Source organism: Callospermophilus lateralis, chromosome 13, assembly GCF_048772815.1.
Source record: "Callospermophilus lateralis isolate mCalLat2 chromosome 13, mCalLat2.hap1, whole genome shotgun sequence".
NCBI lineage: Eukaryota > Metazoa > Chordata > Mammalia > Rodentia > Sciuridae > Callospermophilus > Callospermophilus lateralis.
The window spans coordinates 54,278,543-54,296,799 of NC_135317.1; the positions used below are offsets into that span (position 1 = coordinate 54,278,543).

The 18,257-nt window shown below is 31.9% G+C and overlaps 1 protein-coding gene across 5 annotated transcripts in view; it reads right to left on the reverse strand.

Annotated features, from left to right (window-relative positions):
* Akt3 (AKT serine/threonine kinase 3) overlaps window positions 1-18,257 on the reverse strand; it is a 282,729-nt gene that overhangs the window by 14,921 nt on the left and 249,551 nt on the right. The window lies entirely within an intron of this gene.

Below are 18,257 nucleotides of genomic sequence, written 5' to 3' on the forward strand. Positions count from 1 at the left end.
CATCACTTGCAAATGTCTTTTTGTCCCCTGTGCAGTTGTGTCCTCTATTCAATCCCTCTTCAGGCAATGACTGATAAGATCTGTCATGATAGATTTGTATTTTCTAGAATTTTTATAAACAGAATCATATAAGATGTACTCCTTGTATTCTTATCATTTAATATGATACTATGCCATTCATCCATATTACCACATATATCAAGGATTTACCCATCTTATTTCTGGGTAATATCCCTCTGTGTGTGTGTGTATATATATATATATATATATATATATATATATATATATATATATATATATGACACAATTTATCCATTCACCTGTTGATGGACATCTGGGTTGCTTCCAGATTAGGGTTATTACAAATAAAACTGCTATGAAGCTTTATGTCCAAGTCTTTGTATAGGCATTTAAATTAATTTTGGACAAATATCAAGGGGTAAAATGGCTGGGTCTTACAGCAGGTGTACATTTGACTTTTTAAGAAACTGTCCAACTATTTCTCCAAGTGGCTGTACCATTTTACATTAATGCCAACAGTATGCTAGTGTTACAGTTGCTCCGTGTTCTTACCAAGAACAGTTTGGTAAAACCTTTTCAATATTAAACATTCTAATATGTGGTGGTACTTCACTTTGTGTGTGTTTGGCACCAGGGATTGAACGCAGGGGCACTTAGACACTGAGCCACATTCCCATCTCTTTTTAAATTTTGAGACAAAGTCTCACTAAGTTGCTGAGGCTGGCCTTGAGGATTGTAGAATGCTCCTGCCTTAGCCTCCCAAGTTGTTGAGATTACAGGCTTCATTGTGATTTTAAATTTACATTTCCTTATTGGAAAATGATGCTTAGCATTTTTCATAATTTTATTTCTTCTTTGGGTTAAGTATTCTACTATTTAGCTATTTTTCTTGTCATCAGATCTCCAGAGTTCTTTACATACCCAATGCATGTCCTTTTACCACATTTTTGACTTATAACTATTCTTCTAGTTTGTGGTTTTTCCTTTCATTCTCTTTATAATGCTTTTGAGGAAAATTAAGTTCTTCATTTTGATGAAGCCTGATTTACAATTTTTCCTTATGAATCATGTTTTTGTTTTTATCCAAGAAATCTCTGTACATCGCAATTATTCAGTTTCTCCTATGTTTTCCTGTAGAGGTTTTACATTAGGGCTATGATCCATTTTCAGTTAATTTTATACTTGGTGCAAATTTTTAAAAATATGAATGTTCAATAAATTGAACTGAATTGTCTTTGTACTTTCATCGATAGGCAACTGACCATACAGGTGTAGGTCTATTTCCAGATTCTCAATTCTGTTGCCTTGATCTCTTTTGCCCACCATTATGCCAATAACAAATTGCTTTGATTACTATGACTAAATGTGGAGTTTGAAGTCAGGAAGTATAGCTTTTGCAAAAGATATGAAAAACTTTCATAGTGAAAACTGACAAATACTTTTGAGAGAACTTAAAAATGACTTAAATAAATGGAGAGCTATATTGTCAATGTTCATGGATTAGAAGAATCGATATATTTGTCAGTTAAATTGATACATAAATTGATACATAAATTGATACATAAATTCACCAATCCTAATCAAGATCTATTTTGCAAAAATTAACAGATTGATTCTAAAATGAATAAGGAAATACAAAGATCTGAGAGTAGACAAAATGACTTTGACATCTATAATAAAGTTTGAGCACCTATACTTCCTGACTTCTTTTGCCACTGAAAGTGATATTTATATGAATTTCCTCTTGATTGTCTATTGCTACTGTATGAAATCACATTTATCTTTATATTCTGCAAACTTGTATATACTTACTTTGTATCAAGAAACCCTGGATTAAACCTCAGCAGCTTTTGGTAGATTCCAACAGATTTCCCACATAATCATACTATCTACAAATAAAGACAGATTTACTGCTTTCTTTCTGATGTGTACATATTTTCTTCCTTTCTCTTGACTTACTGTATTGACTTAAATTTCCAGCATGGCGAACAACTTTTCCTTAAAAAAGCATTCAGTCTTTCTCCATCAGCTGTGAATTTTTCTTAGATGCAACTAATCAGGTTGAAGAACATTTCTGTTCCTAAATTACTGGGAATATTTAATTTTGTTTTGTTTTAAAATCAGAAGTGAATGTTAGACTTTCTCTAGTGCTTTTTTCATCTAGTGCCACAATAATTTCTTAGTTTGTGAATATGTATTATACAATGACTTTAAAAAATTTTTTTCTTTTTTTTAGTTGTTGATGGATCTCTATTTTATTTATATGTGGTGCTGAGAATAAAATCTAGTGCTTCACACCTGCTAGGCAAGAGCTCTACCACTGAGCTACAGCCCCAGTCACAGTGACTGACTTTTGAATGTGAAATCGACACAAATTCCTAAACCTAACCTAACTTTCCTATGTACATATATGAATACACCACAGTAAATCTGAACATCGTGTTCGTCCACAAGACTGGGATCCTGATTAGGATAAGACATACTTACTCTGTTAGTATAAACATGTCAAAAGACACTGTACTGTCATGTATAACTAAACAAGAATTTTTTTTTTTTTTTAAAGCTAGTAAAAAAAAAAAAACCCATTTAGTGGGTTGGGGTTGTAGTTCAATGGTAAAGCACTTGTTAGCACTACATATCAATAAGTAAAAAACAAAGGTCAATTGACAACTAAAAAATATTTTTTAAAAAACCCACTTAGTGATGATGCTGAATTGAATTTGATTTGCTACAATTATGTTAAGAATTTCTGCATGTGAAAAATGACTGCATATATTTTCATTAAGAAAAGTAGGCACATTAAAAATGCTGGGCAAAGTACCAGAAGCAAAAAAAAAAAAAAAAAAAAAAAAAAAGAAATTGTTCTATTGTTTTTTTGTAATACCTTTGACTACTTCTGGAATCAGGCTGGCCTCATAGAATGAAGTAGAAAATATACCTTCATCTTTGATTTTCTGTAATAATTTACACATGATTAATATTGTTCCTTAACTGTTTGGTAGAATTCATTGGTGAAGTCAAATAGATCTGGAGTCTTCTATGTGAGCAGGAGTTCAAATACAAATATAATTGATTTATGACTTCTATGTTATCCATTTCTTCTTGGTTACTGGTGTCTTTCAAGGAATTTACCCATTTCAGGTATTGTTGAATTTAATGCCATAAAATGATACATAATATTTCCATTTATGCACTGGAGCAAAGTTGCCTTTCTAATTCAATATATTAAAAATTTGTTTTCTCACCATTCTAATGGGTTAGAAAAGTATCAATTATAGTAATCTTATCAAATAACTAGTTTTACTTTTCATTAACTTTTTTTCTATTATTTTCAGTTTCTATTTCACTGATGGCTGTCCAAATCTTTATTATTTTTTCTCTTTCTGGACTTAATTTGTGCTTCCTTTTCTAGTTTAATTTGGAAGCTAAGATTATTGAACTTTGACCTTTCTCTTCTAATATAGTCATTCAGTACTATAGATTTCCCTGGAAGTATTGGTTTAGTTGTATCACAAAGGTGAACAAGTTTTGTTTTCAGTTTTAGTCAGTTAAAAATGTTTTTAAATCTCCATTCTGATTTCTTCTTTGACTCATGCATTATTTAAAATTATATTTCACTTCCAAATATTTGGGAGTTTTACATGCATCTTTCTGTTTTAATTTCATTTAATTCAAAGAGAATAGGCTTTAAATTATTTGAATCCTTTATACTTCATAGAGTTGTTCTCTTCAAAGCATTGTGACTTTGAAATATTTTGTGTGACTTTGAAAAGCATTAGTGTTCCCTTATTCTATATAATACGAGTATTCTATAAATATCAGTCAGATCAAGTTGGTTGACAGTACTGTTCAAATTCCCTTTACTACTTCTAGCAATTATTTGAAAGTCAGTATTGAAATTTCTGGCTTTAACTGTGGGTTTGTCTATTTTTCCTTATAGTTCTATTAGGTATTTTAAATTTTGTATTGTTATTAAGTGTGTAACTCATTAAAATTATGTTTTTTGTTTTTTGTTTTTGTTTTTTTTTTGCTGCTGGGGATCAAACCCAGGGCCTTGTGCATGCAAGGCAAGCATTCTACCAATTGAGCTACATCCCCCCACCCCTTTTTTTAATATACTGGAGACTGAAGCCTGGAACACTTTACTTATATCCCTAGACCATTTTATTTTATGACAGGATCTCACTATGTTGCTGACAGTCTCACTAAATTGCTGAGGCTGATCTCAAACTTTTGAGAGAGAGAATTTTTTTTTTTTAATATTTATTTATCTTAGTTCTCGGCGGACACAACATCTTTGTTTGTATGTGGTGCTGAGGATCGAACCGGGGCCGCACGCATGCCAGGCGAGCGCGCTACCGCTTGAGCCACATCCCCAGCCCCTGATCTCAAACTTTTGATCCTCCTGTTTCAGTCTTCTGAATTGCTGGCATTATAGGCAAATGCCACTATGCCCAGATATGACATGTGATAAAATAGTCCCTTTATTATTATTATTAAATTATCTTCTTTTTCTCAGTAATATTACTTTCTTTGAAATTCACTTTGTAATATTAATATAGCCACTCCACTTTTCTTTGGATTAATGTAAGCATGGCATGTAATTTTTCCTTTCATTTGCTTGTATCTTACATTTAATATAGATGGTTCTTGCTTTTTACCTAGTCTGATAATTTCTTGTCTTTTAATTAATTATGTTATTTAGCTTATTTACATTTAATGTGATCACTAACATGACTATCATCGTGTTATGTTAAACTATCATCTTGCTATGTGTATTCCATTTGACTCATCATCTGTTTTGCACTAATGCTGATTCCCAAATTCTTAAAACACTGGTAGCATTAGCAGCATTTGTTGAGTAAATGAATCAATAACTCAATCTTAGAGCTGAGTGGAATGTCAAAGAGCATATAGTCTGCCAGTTTAGAGATAAGGAAATTAATGTAGACATTGGCAAATAACAACTAGAAGAAGAAAAACTTAGATCTTCTGATCTCAGGGACTTTCTTATATAGCTCTTGTAATATTGAAAACTGCTTTTGCTTTTGAATCCTTCTTTAGACATTAAAGTTAAGATACACATGTTGGGAACTAGGCCCTCTTGCCCCTCACCATGCACAGAAGCATGTTAGACCAGTCAGTGAAATATGAGCAACTATAGGGGGAATCAAAGACCCTACATTATATACATGGGGAAAGTTGTGGAGTAAGGCTTGAAAAACAAATAAAATAAAAACATATCAGTATAGTACTTGAACAGAGGCATCCCCACAAAAATCATCAAGGATATCCAGACTTTGGATTTCATGATAAATTATCTGAACATATATTTTCAAGTAAACAAGTTGAACAAATTTCAAATATCTTATTATTATGAGCAAAGCAGTCTCCCCCTCAAATTCATGTGTCCAATATATAACTCCCAGAACCTCAGAGTGAAACTGACTTTGGAGACAAGGTCTTTAAAGAGGTGACTGCATTAAAATAAGGTGTCAGAGTGGTACCAAATCCAATTTGACTGATGATCTTATAAGAAGAGGGAATTTGGATACACAAGGGGATATCAGGTGTACATATTAACTGAGGAAAGATCATATGAAGCTATAAGGAGAAGATGGCCATCCTTAAACCAAGGAGACAGGTCTCAGAAGAAATCACACCTCCTGGTAGTTTAATCTTCCAGCCACCAGAAGTGTGAGAAAATGAATTCCCTTGTTTAAACTATACATGCTGTGATATTTTGTTATGGCAGTCCTAGCACATCAATATGTTAATTTTCTATTTTGGCTTTAAACCAATATTTTAATTTCTTCTTCCTTTTCCTTTGGATATCATTCTCAAAATACTCTTTATCAAATGATACAATGTAAATTCTCACTTAGAAGTAATAAATTCAGAAGTATTTAACTGAAAATCTCAGCTTTTATATGCTTGCTCAATAAGTAGCTATAACATAATTAACTGCAAATTGACCTATTTTCCTGACAAATGCATTAACTTGGAATAGATTTTTCTTTAAGAGATAATTAGTTTTCAGAAAATGTAGTTCTTAATGATTTAAACAATAAGATCAAGGTTCTGGGTTCAAGACATCACTTTTCATTTACTGAAAAGGCACATTTAAAGTTGGTTTATTTGTGCAATCCCAGGTCCTTTTAGATGTGGTTTCTTAAATCCTTTTCACATTGATCTTCTAATAAATTTTAAATGCTACCAAATTACTTTACCACTTACCATCTTTCTAAAAGTAAATATTTGTGTGTTTCTTTGCAGTGTAAGTGAAAGAATATAAAGATTCTTCTTCTTCTTTTGTTTTTTTAATTTATTTTTTAGTTTTTGGCGGACACAACATCTTTGCTTTTGTATGTGATGCTGAGGATCGAACCCGGGCTGCACGCATGCCAGGCGAGCGCGCTACCGCTTGAGCCACATCCCCAGCCCAAAGATTCTTCTTAAACTTGTCACAAAAATTCACTTTTTGTTATTTCTGGTAAGATTGGAATGCCAACGTGGGTGTATAACACCAAAGTCTTGAATGTATCTTCCTAGACCTTTTCTAGCAAGAAATCACTTGCTATTATCTAGTATGTATATTCTTTCTTGTACTTTCAGTTTTAGGTGCTTAAGAAATAGGAAGTAGAACTTAAAATTTTCTGGGAAAGCTGACATAGACAGAAATCATGGTACCTTAATTGCCTTAGAAACTGTGGTTATACTCACAATTCAGTGTTGGCATACATGAATCAAAATACTTGGAATATAGATATTTGCAGTAAAGATTGCCAACACTATTGAAAGCTTAGAATGTTCCATAGATAGCAACCTGGTGCTGATTTTTGAAAGCATAGCTAAGCTTTAAGGGGGAATTCTGCTTTGTTTAATTTCTATTGCTCCTGAAAAACTGGCTTTCTGCTGTGCGTGTGTTTATATGCATGCATACAAGTATACAGAAAGAAGATTTATGTAAAAAGTCTAATACATCTTCAGCATATATTATTTAATTATGTTTTATGCTAAATTTTGCCACACCAATAAATCCTTGATATAAAAATATGAACTCAAATACCAATATTTTATTCTTGCAAAACCACATAATTCTAATTGAAGTTCAGAGTGCTGACCTTAATTCTACAAAAAATTGTACCAAAGGGTTCAACATTTACAAATTTATATACAAGTACAGTGTCATAAATTGGACCATCAAAAGGAATATTATGGCTATGTTAAATACTAAATGTTAATATTAAATATTAATAATTTGCTTTTCCTATTGAAATTTTGAAGGACTTGTTAATATAAAATATGGGCAATTTGCACTGCTTTAAAAGTACTTCCCAGAAAATTGAACTCATATTTTCATTTTTTGATACATTTTCTCATTTAAAAAGAACTTCACAAACACTCATTTCATTGACCATAGGTCTATGGATAGGTAGTGTTGCTCATAAACACCAAAGGTAAATTAAATTATTTGAAGACTTCAGTTATGATTGGAGAGGATTCACTTATTAAAAAGGGCTCTCATGGGCTGGAGATGTGGCTCAAGCAGTAGCGCGCTTGCCTGGCATGCATGCGGCCCGGGTTCGATCCTCAGCACCACATACAAACAAAGATGTTGTGTCTGCCGAGAACTAAAAAATAAGTATTAAAAAAATTCTCTCTCTTTAAAAAAAAAGGGGGGGCTCTCATGAGTGAAACAAAGGGAGCTTTGAAAGGCAAGTATTAGAAACTCTGCTACTACTTTGATAGTAGTGTTATGAACAAGGTACATGTAATTTAACGTCAGAACTTACTAACAACTAGTGAAATAATCTCTCTTTCCTTCATTGTCCAGCATCAGCAATGTAGAAGCTGCTAATCATTATTTCTGATTAGAAATGTTCAAGAACATGAGTAAAAGTTGAATTAGTATATAAACTAAGGGAAAAATCACAAGTGTGCGCACACACACACACATGCACACATTATAGCCCAGGACTCAGGAGGGCTAAAAAGAGGGTTCAGGTGAAGGTGGAGCAGCTATAGAGCTGACCACTGCTACAATGCCATTTTGCTGCAATGATGGATAAAAACATGAAGGAGCTACAAAGCAGCTGCAGCTTTTACCCTCCAAATCTCCTAGGAGAATCTCACAGAGCAAATTTCCAGTTTTGGGAAATGCGGCTCAGTCTAGTCAAATTACATATTACAAAAGCCATCACACAAACAAAAATATCTTGAAAACAGCTAGTGAAATGTAACATAAAACTTCCAAGGGAATAAATATTTAAATACACACTTACTAAATTATCAACTCACAATTTTATATTCAGTGAAAATATCCTTCAAGAATGAAAGCAAAATAAAGACATAATCTGATAAAAGCAAACAATTTTTTTTTTTTTTTTTTTTTTTTTTTTTTGCCAGCTGCAGTGTAAGGAATGATTAAGGAAATTCTTTAGGCTGAAAGGGAATGATACCAGAAAAATACTTGAATCCTCAAGAAAAAATTAAGAAACAAAAGTGTTCTGAAATTAATGGTGATGGTTGCAGAAGGCTGTGAATAATCTAAAACTACTGTATGATATGTATATGTTTAAAAGTGAATCATATCTCAATAAAGTTAATTTTTAAAAAACAAATCAAGAGCATTGAAAATGGCAAATAATGAGAAGAATGACTCATAAAAGTTCTAACTTAGCATCTGGAACAGAGATGAAAGTTAATGTTCAAATAGGATCACAGACAATAAAAAAATCAAACACAAAATTAATATAGTGAAGAATGGAAGGTTCACTTACAGAGGGGAGGAAATGTTGGCAAACTATTCAACTGACACAGGATTCATATCCAGAATATAGAAGAAACTAAGAAAACTCAATAGCAGCGCAATAAAACAAGTAACTTAAAAAGAGGCAATTAATCTGAACAGACATTTCTCAAAAGAAAATATACAAATGGTCAAAAAGTGTATTAAAAAGTGTTCAACATCACTAGGCATTAGGGAAATCAAATAAAAACCACAAGAAGCTATCTTCAATATTGGCTGATATAAAAAAGAAAAATATTACAAGGGATGGTAAAGATGCAGAGAAAAAGGAACTTTCATATACTTTGCTGGCAATATAAATTAGCGCAGACATTAAGAAAACATTATTGAAAGGCATCTAGGTTTGTTCCAGTTTAGCTCTTGTGAATTGTGCTGCCATAAACATTGATGTGGCTGTGTCCCTGTGGTATGCTGTTTTTAAGTCCTTTGGGTATAGACTGAGGAGTAGGATAGCTGGGTCAAACGGTGGTTCCATTGCCAGTTTTCCAAGGAATTTCCATAGTGCTTTCCATATTGACTGCACCATTTTGCAGTCCCACCAACAATGTATGAGTATGCCTTTTCCCCCACATTCTTGCCAACACTTATTGTTATTTGTATTTTTAATAGCTGTCATTCTAACTGGAGTAAGATGTTAGGGTATTTTTTTTCTTTTTTTTTTTTATTAGTTGCACACGACAATACAATGATCTTGACATATCATACATTTGAATCAAATGAGTACAATTTCTCATTTTTCTGAGTGTACAGGTTGCAGAATCACATTGGTTATACAGACATGTATATCCATACAGCAATACTAGTGTCTATTTTATTCTGCCGCCCTCCCTATCCCCCCATCCCCCTCCCCCTTGTTAGAGTACTTTTGATTTGCCTTTCTCTAATCACTAGAGATGTTGAACATTTTTTCTTGTATTTGTTGACTGATTGTATAACCTAAAAGCCCTTCGGTAGATGAATGGATGACGAAAATGTGGTATATATACACAATGGAATACTATTCAGCATTAAAAGAGAATAAAATCATGACATTTGCAGGTAAATGGATGGAGTTGGAGAATATAATGTTAAGAGAAGGAAGCCAATCTCAAAAAATCATATGTCAAATGTTTTCTCTGATATAAGAATGCTGATTTATGAATGCTGATTTATGAATTATGGGGTTGAGGGCAGGGAGCATGGGAGGATTAAACGAACTCTAGATAGAGCAAAGGGGAGGGAAAGGATGGGAGGGGGCATGGGGGTAGGAAAGACAGTGGAATGAGATGGACATCATTACCCCAAGTACGTGTATGAAGACACAAATGGTGTGACTCTACTTTGTGTACAACCAGAGATATGAAAAATTGTGCTCTATATGTGTAATATGAATTGTAATGCATTCTGCTGTCATACGTAACAAATTAGAATAAAAAAATTAAAAAGAAAACAGTATTGAAGTCCCTCAAAAAATTAAAAACAGAACTACCAAATGATCCAGCTATATCCCACTTCTGAATATATATCCAAAGGAAATGAATCAAGTTGTCCAAGCAACAGTTGCATAATCATGTTTATTGAAGCACTATTCACAATTGCCATAATATGGAATCAATCAAAGTGTCTATCAGCAGATGAATAAATGGATAAAGAAATGTGGTATATGTACATAGTGAAATACTATTCAACCACAAAGAATGAAATCCTGTCATTTGCAACAAAACAGATGGAAATTATGTTGAGTGAAATAAGGCAGGCACAGAAAAACAAATACTACATGCTCTTAATTATATATGGGAGCTAAAGCTGACCTCAAAGAAGAGAGAAGAATAGTGATGACTAGAGCTTAGGAATAAGAAAGGAAAAGTAGAGAGGAGAGAGAGAAGAGGGAGGTTGGAGAATGGGTATCAAAATATAGTTAGCTAGGAGGAATAAGTTCTAGTGTTCTATGGAACAATAGGGTGACTGTCATTTACAAAAATAAGCAGTAGATCAAAGACTTCAAACACAAATAATAAATGTATAGAGATGGAAATGCTGATTATATATCTAATTGAATTATCACACTGTATCCCATAAATATGAACAATTGTTAGGTTTCAATGAAAAAGAAAAAGATAGGAATACTTCCATCAATCCTTAAAAAGAATGAAGTAAAATAATGCTATTTTTCATACTCTTAATCAATCTAACAAATATGTTTGTTCATAATAATAGCAGCAATAATGTATTCAGTGACCACAGCTTATGGATAAGTAAAACTAATGACAGTAATATTAAAAGAGATAGGAGAAAGGAACTTGAATATTGTTATATAGTACTTGTACTACCTGTAAAGTGGTACAGTGCTAATAATGTATTCAGTGAGCACAGCTTATGGATAAGTAAAACTAATGACAGTAATATTAAAAGAGACAGGAGAAAGGAACTTGAATATTGTTATATAGTACTTGTACTACCTGTAAAGTGGTACAGTGCTATCTGTAAATGGATTTAAATTAGTTTTAAATGTATACTTTAAACTTAAGGGCAAGATGCAAAAATAAAGTTAAAAAAGAAGTACAAGTGATTCAGTTGATATGCTATGAAAGGGGAAATGCTGTCTTATAAAACTGTTTAATTCAAACTTGAGAAGGTAGAAAAAGAGTAGAAGAAACACATAATGAAATAGAACAGGGCTGGGGATATAGCTCAGTTGGAGAGTGCTTGCCTCACATGCACAAGGTCCTGGGTTCAATCCCCAGCACCACTAAAAAGAAATAGAATAAAGACAATGAAAAGAGAAGATATTAATCCAACTGTATGGATATTCACTTTAAATGTCAATAGGCTATATATATACCAGCTTGTAAGACAGAGACATTTAGGGTGAATAAAAAATAAGACCAACTAACTCTTGTGTATAGAAAACCCATTTTAAACGTAAATACCAAGACTAAAAGTTAAAGAGTGGAAAATATATGACATGCTCACAGTAATTAAAAGAAGTTTAGGACTGGGGATATACCTCAGTTTCGAACACTTGCTTGGCATGTGCATGAGGGGGACCTGGGCTCGATTATCAGCACTGCCAATAAAAAAAAAAAAAGAAAGAAATAAAAGAAAGAAAGGGAAACAAAAAACAAAAACAAAAACCTGGGATGGCTACATTAATCATTAATTTAAGACTAAGCAGACTTGAGAGCAAGGAAACATTATCAAAAACAAAGAGGAACATTATGATAAGAAGGCATAATAATCCCTAATGTGATGTGCCTAACTGCAGAGTCAAAATATCTAAGGCAAAAAATAATATAATTGAAGGGAGAAACTATTATATTTGAATATCAGTAATAGAATGAGCAGGGTGAAAAAATCAGTTAAGAACAAACTCAACTGAATGGAAACATCAATCAGATATAATCAAGTTATATAGAAGAATTCATCCAACAACAGAAAAGTACACAATCCTCAAGCCCACAGAGACTCACCAATGGAGACTATGTTGTGGACCATTAAACATACCTTAACACATAAAAGAATAGAATCATATAAATGTATGTTTTCATGCCACAGTTGAATTGAACTATAAATTGGTCAGAGAAAGCTGGAAAATTCCAAATATTTGGAGTTTAAACAACAATTTTCTAAATGACATATGAGTTAAAGAAGTCTCAAGAAAATTTTAAAAATGTTTTTAAGTGAACATGAAGATACAACTTGTTAAAATTCACGTGACACAGTGAAAGCAGTGCTTACAGGAAAATTTACAGCAGTGTATTCACACATTCAAAAGAAAAAAGACTTAAAACAAAACTCAAAAGCTTAATCTTTGCAAAGATCAATAAAATTGATACATATCTAGATGTAAACTATTTCTATCAACTCTCTTTGAATTTCAATTTTTTTTCATGTAGATACTGTTATATGGTACAAGGATTAAGTTTTTCATTAAAATTATATTATTCTCATTTATACCAAAATAATACTTACCACATTCAATATTTGTGTACTGAACTCTACTAAGACCCAAATTATTATTGTCTGCTTTTTTAAAAAAATGAAATTTGACCATTAAACTTATGTTTATCATTATTTTCTCCTATTTTCAGTGTTAATTTTTTTTTAGGTGAGATTCTTATAGGGAACAGTGTAGGTATATTTTGTTCTTAACCTAATTTGAAGGCTTTTAAAGCTTAAGTATTTATATCTTATGCTATAACTAATATTGGTTTTGACAGCCACCTATTTTATATCTTCAGTACAATGCCTCATGACCCTAAGAAAACAGTAGTTATAATGTGAACACCAAACTATCTAAATATTTCAAACATCTTTCTTTGACTCAAGTTTAAAAATGAGCCACCATAGAAGTGTGACAAGAAAAATCAATGTGAAGCTACCTAGAAAAAAATTTTAGCCTTTCATTTCTTTCTCTGCTAGTATTCCTGTTATATACAACAATAATAATCACTACCATCTGCATAACTGCCGTTACCACATTCCTCAGGTCAAAATATGTAACTAGAAAAAATAGTGAGAGTCAATCAATAAAGTTCTACTGTGACATTTCATAATTGATTGATACATTTTGCAAAAATGTGTCCTCATGAAGGAGAAAAGTCATATGATTGTTGCAATGCATAAAGAAGAACATTTAATAAAATTCAGCACCCATTCATGGTAAAGAGCTCAGTAAACTAGAAATAAAAGAGAATTTCTTAAGCTGGGGTTGTAGCTCAGTGGTACAGCGCTTGTCTTGCAAGTATGAGGCACTGGGTTCACTCCTCAGTACCACATAAAAATAAATAAATAAAAAATAAAGATATTGTGTCCATCTACAACTAAGAGAGAGAGAGGGTGGGGGAGGAGAAAGAAACTTCCTTAACTTAATCCAGGAGGAATGAAGAAAATTACACTAACATCATACTTTAAAATATTATGCTGAAATAATTTTAAGCTTTAGAGAATACTTCTAAAAATAGTGCAGTTACCATATATTGTCTACCTTCCTCTAATGTTAACATCTTATATAGCCATATCAAAACTAGCATCAATACAATATCATTAGCTATATTAATCACTTTACTTAGGTTTTTCCCCTCAAAATACTCCAGGCTTTTTTTTTCATTTCCCCTTACCAGCCCTAGAATCAACTACTACTTCTCCAAGGAAACTTGGTTTCTTTCATTGGCAAATGATATTTAGAAATCTATATCTGGAGCTGGGGATATAGCTCAGTTGGTTGAGTGCTTGCCTCACAATGCAAAAGGCCCTGGGTTCTATCCCCAGCACCACATACACACATACACACACAAACACACACACAAAAAGAAAAGAAAGAAAAGAAATCGACCTCTGGCTATCTGGCTGCTAGATGTGCTCATAAACATTATATTTAACCATAAAAGATGTTCTCCCTAAGATCAGAAACAAAGTCAGGACTTTGTTTGACACATGATTTCTATTCAATACTATAGAGGAAGGTCTAATCAATACAATAAGGCAAAAGAAGATAAAATGCATCCAGATTAGAAATGAAGTAAAAACTGTAATTATTTACAAATGATTTGATTATGTATGTAGAGAATCATAAATGATCTTCAACAAAAGCTACTATAACCAAGAAGTGATTATTTTAAGTAAGCTCCATTTGAATTACTTATTTATAATTTGTACCAACTCTTCTTCAAGAAAAAAAAAACTTCTACTTCAAAAACAGTAATATTTAAATTCAACTTTTAAAAAGTTAACTCAGTGTTTTACTGGTGTGGAGAGGGAGGGAGACAAATTTTAATTCATCTTTTCTTTTAAGGACTTAAGACATATAATGTAGGAGTATACAATCTTTAACAATTCAAAAAAAAAGGTTATTTCTTTAAAAAAATAAATAAATAAAACTGACAGACCCTTAGCCAGGCTAATGAAGAAAAAGAGAAAGAATCTCAAATTACTATAATTCACAATGAAAAAGAAAATATCATTACGGACACCATTGAAATACAGATGATAATCAGAAACTACTTTGAAAATTTATACTCCAATAAAATAGAAAATCATTAAGACATCAACAAATTTTTGGAGACATATAACGTGTCAAAATTCAATCAGGAGGACATACAAAATTTAAACAGATCAATTTCAAGCAATGAAATTGAATATGCCATCAAAAGCCTACCAACAAAGAAAAAGCTCAGGAATAGATGGATTCTCAACCGAGTTCTACAAGACCTTCAAAGAACTTATACCAATATTCCTCAAGTTATTCCAAAAAATAGAAAAGGAGGAAACTTTTACAATCTTTTTTTAATTCCAAATCTAACACATACACCCCAGTTCCCCTTACACATGCATATACCCCCACTTTTCTAAAATTAAAGAAGTGACCAAATAATAAATGAAAGCTTCCATCTGTACCATTGCATTACCCAATTTAAGGTAATGGTATGGCAACTCCTGGAATTTGGCAACATGTTGGTTGGCTTTGGCCCCTATTAAATCAGGACAAATCACTGGGGAAATGAAAAAAAAATAAGAATAATGATGCCTCCATTAGATTAAGACTCTTTGAAAAACTAATTAAACATATTTAAGTCTTGAAAAAAGGCTTTTTCAAAGATCAACAACAAAGACCATTCAAAATTGATTCTCTGCAAGTTTTTTTTTTTTTATGCTTTTCCATTTTTACCCCAAATACAAATTGCAGAATCATATCAGTTATACATTCACAATGTTTACATAATGCCATATTAGTGACTGTTGTATTCTGCTGTTTTGATACTATTTTTTCATGAATAAAGAGCTCAATTATAACTTATTTATATAATACTTCTATTCAAGAAGAACTGTATCTTCTGGTTTTGTCAGAATGTTTTTGAGATGATTTTTTTTTTTTTAATGCAGTGCTGGAGGTTAAACCCAGAGCTAATAAATTTGATATGAATTTTAAATATTAAGAAATAACATAAAATGTTGAAGTCAGTAATAAAATTAGTAAACAGAAATATTACAATAATATTATAATTTATACTATAATAATTTGTATTATGATGATGATGTAAGTAAGAACCATTATTTCAAGATAAACACATCTTAGCTCTCAAAAGCAACTTTTACAAGCTTACAGAATACAAAGTCAACATAAAAAAATCAATTCTATTTTCTATATATTGGTAGCAAACAAAGCGAAATGAAATTTTAAAATTCTGCTTCCATCAGAAGACATTAAATACTTAAGAATATATATCTTACCAAAAATGTATAAAATCTAAGCATAAAATTATAAACTATTACTGAAAGAAATTAATGATCATGTAATAAATGGAGTGATACACTGGGTTCCTGGATCTGAAAATCACTGTTAAAATGACATTTCTCCCCAATATGTGAAATTCAATACCATCTCACATAAAATCCTAGCAGATCGACAAACTGAACACTAAATACACCACCAGAGAATCTTATAAAGCTTTTAAGGTACTGAAGTAATCTGCATCTTATGTGTTACTCTATACGATGAACTTGTCTATTTCCACAAAGGAAATGAGAAGCAAACCTAAGATTGGGACCAGCTCTTCTGACTTCAGTACTGTACTCTTTCAAATTATAGACCATCAATTATAATTAAGGTTAATTGACTTCCTTCTTTGCTCAGAGATTTAGTTTTCCCTTAAAGATACCAGGAACTGTAGGTTTCTTCATCTCTAGATTTGCTGTAATATTTCAAAAAATAGCCAGTAAATCATGTAATAATAGAGCTATGTAAAAATAATAAATCTCTCAAAGCTTATTAATAAAAATTAGTAAACATACCTCTCATCTTGGAGATGAATTGACCACTTATTAAATAAGTTATACATTTCAAAGATATAAGGGCCCCATGTAAATATTCAAGTTTATAAATAATTTCATAATTTATAATGCTCCCCAAGCACTAAAGTTTTAAGTGAATTAATGAAATAGCTAATAGTGTTAGAATGGTTCCTTTAATTAAATATGAGGGTGATGGTATAATTTTGCAGGTCTAGAGTATATGAGTAAACTTAAATTGCCTCATTGAACAAGCACATGAGTAAGCCTGTTAGAAGGTAACTAATCTGTTCATGGAAACTCTGATCTTTTTGCGGTTGTGTTTTTTTTTGTGCAAGATACTTTAATTTTGCTCAAATTAAGTGTCATGTATCTTTAACAATTAAAACAATTTAATTTCTCTCTATATATCGTCTAAACTTGTTTTGAAATCTCCTTTTCCCTGACCATCTTGTTGGCGCCTCTAATTCTATTCCCAAAGCCTGGTTATCCTAATCTTAATACTACTTTCACTCTGGGCATGGCCTATCCCAGTAGGGCACAGATAAGGCAAGCCTTGCTTCTTGCCCTATCTGGTTCTCAAAGCATTCTCCAGTTGAGGCTAAATTGCATTTAACATGAAGAGCTGAACACTGATAAGGAAATCATTGCAGCATAACTTAGTGTCCTCAATAGGTTCACATTTTGTCCCTTCTTTAATTTAGCAATGCCACACTGGTGCTATAATCACTGTCTCTTAAAAAAATTGTTTTCTTTCTTTTTTTAATGAGTCCTCCTTGGACAGGGTATACTGAATGAATGATATTTAGTTGTATCTTATAGTCACTTTGTGTGCCAAAGAAAACTTCTGACTATGTATTATTTCTGGGAGACACAGTAAGATCTTGATCTTTCCAGGTTCTTTTGTAGTGTGCTGATAAAAACAGTATATAGCTCATAGAAGTCTTCCTACATATGCATATAACTCATAGGCTCATCATCAGTGATCTAAAGTAGACATAAATTATCCATATGAGAGTCATAAACATTTAGGACATTTAGGAATGGTGTGAAGGAACCAATATTTGACACAGTGTTTTATACATGACAAACTCAAAATACGTTGAGTTTGGTTGAGTTGAAGTTTTGAGCAGAAGGAGTTTAATATGGTGCAATTATTTAAATTTATAGTTACAAAAAAACGGGTAGAAAAATCACCACACTCCCTCTTACCAACAACATGAATTCCAGATTTGAAATATTCTATTATTTCCTCATAGTTCATTTCTCATTCCATCTTTATTTCAGGGGTTAACAGAGAAGAATGCTCTGCATAAATCAAACCTACATAAATGTTGATTGGTAAATGTTTCAGAGGAAAATAAGGAAAGCTGGAATAAACTGAAATGGGTAGATTGACTAACAAAATATATTAAAAATTCAACATAAATTAATGAATTACATAAAAATTTCATATAAAAATTTTATAAAAACATTTAAAAACAAATATCAAAATCAATGTCTATAGTAACAGTTGATGAAGTAGTAAAAAATAAAAAAATAGAACAGATACAATGATTTTTCTATTCCTGAAATACAGTAAAAGTTGCAACATTAAAAAAAATGCAATAAGCAGATTACAATAATAATAAAGGTACATAATTGTGGGCAATAAAAT